Here is a 4,516-nt window from a genome sequence, read left to right on the forward strand (position 1 = left end):
ACCAATATATATATATATATATATATATATAAATTAGATTGAAGCACTAACCTAATCATCAGAATAAACTTGATCAGAATCACATCCTTCTATATCACTCTTATTTGTCGCGATTATACTGCTCGAATAAGACATATTTGGTTCAGCAATATGTTACTGAAAATTAGCATTTATTGTTCAAAGTGCATCATTATTTGCAATTTTTAGCATCAATATAATACATCGTTTTACTACCTAAATATTTGTTTGTATTTCCTGCATTCACACTCAAATTGTAGTCATTAATCGTCATATTTCCAATACATATATCAAACATTATTTTGCTATCTAATGTCTTGTTTTATGACCTACATTGAGTTACAAGTCTTACTCACTTTGATTATGACGATTCCAAGTGTTAAATTCTGAGTCGGGCCTATGAGTAATGTTTCCTTTAATTAGGTGTCGTAGTCTTGGTGAACCAAACATTTCCAATAATGGTCTATACTGATGTTGTTAAAGCATCCCACCAAACCAAACATCTCCAATAATGGTATATACTTATCTTGTTGAAGCACACCACGAACATTATTTTTCATAGAAAATAATGGCTTATTTAATGAACTCTCAATGTTGTGTTAGTGGGGATGAACCTAAAATTGTGGAGGATAGAGTTTCATTTGAATTTAACTCTCCCCTCTGGCAAAAATGTTTCTGGTATTGGGAGTTCAAAATGGAAACTCTAGTGCTCTTTGGATTTAATTAGTAATTTTTTGTTTAAGACGGGGCATTCTCCCATTTTTTCTATTGCTACTCTAAAGTTGAGATTCACTTAAAGATTTTTGGCCTGATGTATGATGACTACTTTTGCGCTCTTTACGAGTTCTCAAGTTGTTGAAGTGATATTTCTGAAATGTTGTCTCGAGAACTGTGGCACTTCAAGAATATCTAATCAAATTGGAGCTAGACGAATAGAACATAAGATTATTAACTCCCCCCCCCCTTTTGAAAAAACATATATATTTTTGTAGAGGAAGTCAATCGAGTGTATAACATGCCTATAACAGGAACAAAGACTAAACAATCTAATTTGTTTCTTCTATAAACACATAAAAACATTTATGAATAATTAAAAGAACAAAGACTAAACAATCTATTTCTCTCTAAATAATTTCGTGATTTGTTTTTATCGAATTATTGGGGTAAAAAAATCTAAATTAGTTCAGTTTGAAAAATTTAGAATTACGCTTAGGGTTTGGAGAAGAGAGAAAAGAATAAAGAAAGGGCCAAAATTCCAGCATTTTCCAAAAACGTCAAAGTTTTGCACGAGAAATTTGTTGGGGTTGATCCCTATAAAGGTATTTGAGATCATTTAGTGTTAGGTTCATTCACCCACACGCCAAACTTGTTTAAATTCAGTGATTGGTGAGTTGTTTATATGTTAGTGTGTGAAGTTCTTGAAAAACATTGTCGAATTATTTTTGGTTGAGTTGTTGAATGTCTAGTGTTGATTTCATTCGTAATTCGAGTTGTTTTTTGACTTAAATCTATTGGGTATTGAGGTGAGTAATGTCTTAAGTTTTTTGGAAAAGAACTATGGAAGTTTAGAGGGTTTAGAGATGACAAATAAAGGAGAAAGGTCGGATGTTCTCTAGCTGGAGCGCCTCGCCCACCAGAGTGCCACAAAAGTTCTTTTGAGCTTTGGCCTCTAGCGCGTCGCGCCATCCAGAGCGCCAAAGAATGTTCTCTACACTCTGAGGGCTGGCACCCCGCGCCTCTCATAGCGCCAGGGCCGTCAGTTCTCCCCATTCTTCGCCCAACTTTTTGTACTAATTCTTAAGTGATGTACCTATGTTTCTTAGTTTATTCCAACACTCTAAGGTACATATAAAAATCATGAAATTATCAATAAACATGAGATCATGAAACTTTAATGCACAATCTAATTCAAGGAAAATTAAGATCAAAGTCAAAGAAGTTAGGAGTCAAGACTAAAAGTTAAGAACCAAGTCAAAGTAAGTTCCCAAAGTTTTCAAGTCTTTAACAAACTTTTAAATTTTTTTAAGGATCAAGTTGAAAAATTAAGCAAAGAATAAAGAGTTGAGTTCATTTCTCAAAAGTTATAAGGGAACTAAGTATTCTCTAAGAGTTACAAACCTTTTCACATTTGAGAAAGAAAGGAAGCTGAGACTTCCAATAGAGCCTTTGGCTAGTTTTAATAAAGAGGAAACTATGATTTCCAAGTGAGTTTTTAAAGTTAAGTTTAAGTAATTACCTCGAAAAGAAGTTGTTTTAAAACCATATGAGCTATGTATTTTTTGGAGTAGTTTTGAGTTAAGTTATTCTTTAGTTGAGCAGAGCCAAGATAAGTGTTCCTTCTAACACTTTTTCAAGCTTAAGTTGTTTTAACATTTCAACTTGCATACTCGTATATTAAATGTATTGATGTGCGTTAGTCTGCATCTTATTATGATACAGACGCAGCTAACAAGGATCTTCACACATCCAGCGCCTCTTTGATCCAAACGAACACTCAAAGTATGGTCTTATATTTACTTGTAAATTAGAGTATGGGTTAGGGTGGATTTTAATGAGACGGGCTAATGGGTATTAAATTGAGTGATTTTCCATGGTAGATATTGATGTTTATTGATCACGTTAAAAAAAATTACATGGCATGATTGGTGGCATTAGTTAAAGTTAGGGGTATTTGTGAGGCAACCAAAAAAAAGTGGGGTATTTTGTTGAGAAATGGACGAATCATAGTTGTAACTGCTGTTCGTACACCTTCAGAAGCAATGGAAATGCTCTCCAACGGAGAGAAAAATTGACGTGATTATATCAGTGCTTATTTACCAAATTTTGATTCTTTTAAACTCTTGGCTCAAGTTGTGATCTTGCATAAAATTTCACTATCTAATTATTTATTCTATTATTCCACTGATGACATCTATTGTGAGAAAAGTCAGTTACATTTATAAAAACACTACGAAAACAGACTAACTTATTTGCTATTAATATATAATTATATTCTTTAGAGCTAAAGAAGTTGGTACAATTAACTTTAATTATGAGTAGCAATGAATATTTTGTTGTTTAGTGACATTAGTTATTTGTTTTTAATGTCTATTGTATTTAGTAATTGATAAGTTATTACTTTGTAACACACCTTTTATAGTGAATATGCTTGAAATTAACTATTCATATAGTATTTAATACAATTAAATTCTAATTGTGAACTTATTGAAATAATTATGCAGTTGTATGCGATGATTTCAATGAACTCGTAGCAAAAAGGGCTTTGAAAGAATAAGCATGTTTTTGTAGACAAAGGTCACTAAACGAGAAAATTGTAAAACAATTGTGGCAATTTGTATTGAGGAGAAAGATAGATAGAGAGAGCGGAAAAAGAATCAGAAGATGGAGAAAAGATGATTGTTAATGATGTTGATACAAATAATATGGGCGGAGATGATAAAAAATTATTTAAAGAAATAAATGGTTCGTCTAATATTGAGGAACATAGAAATAATACTCATGAAGTTGAGGAATATATAGTATCGAATGGAAAATACAAGCGGAGGAGGGTATTGTCTTCAACTTCATGAATATTATTTCTATACTCTTCAATATTAGGTACACCATTTGTTTTTTAATAATTCTTCATTATCTCCACCCATATTGTTTGTATCAATATCATTAACAATCCTCTTATCTTTATCTTCTAATCCTTTTTTCGCTCTCTCTCTTTATTTCTTTTTTCTTCTCAATACAAATTGTCATAAGTGTTTAACAATTTTCTCATTTAGTGGCCTTTGAAAGAAAAAGCATGCTCCTTCTTTCAAAAACTTTTTTGCTAAGAGTTCATTGTTTTCATCGGATATAATTGCATAATTATTTCAAGATTTTTACAACTATAATTTAATTCTATAAAACACTATTTAAATAGTTTATTTGAAGCATATACACTATAAATGTTATGTTAAAAAAATTATCTTACCATTTACTAAATAAAATATATATTAAAAACAAATAACTACTGTCACTAAACAACAAATATTAAATGATACTCATGATAATTAACAGTGAATTCTACCAAATTCTTTAGCTTAAAAAAATTTAATTACATATTAATCGCAAATTTTTTAGCTGATTTTTGTAGTGTATTTATAACGTAACTAATTGTTCTCATAATAGATGTCATAATTGGAAGAATAGAATATATACTTACATAGTGATATTATATCCAAGATCACAACATGAGCCAAGAGTTTAAATGAATCTAAATTCGGTGAATGAACAGTGATTATTAACACATTGAGTTTTTCTCTCCTTTGGAGAGCATTTCGGTTGCTTCTGAAGATGTACGGACTGTAATAACTGCATCAATGCATCTTAAAAGTCAGAAAAGTTAAATATATATATATATATATATATATACACACACCGTGATGATTTGTTCATTTCTTATATCTAAATTAATTCCATCATAATTTTAAAGGTATATTGCACTCTCTCTCTCTCTCTCTCTCTCTAT

The sequence above is a fragment of the Solanum pennellii genome, chromosome 10 (genome assembly GCF_001406875.1).
Source record: "Solanum pennellii chromosome 10, SPENNV200".
Classification (NCBI taxonomy): Eukaryota; Viridiplantae; Streptophyta; class Magnoliopsida; order Solanales; family Solanaceae; genus Solanum; species Solanum pennellii.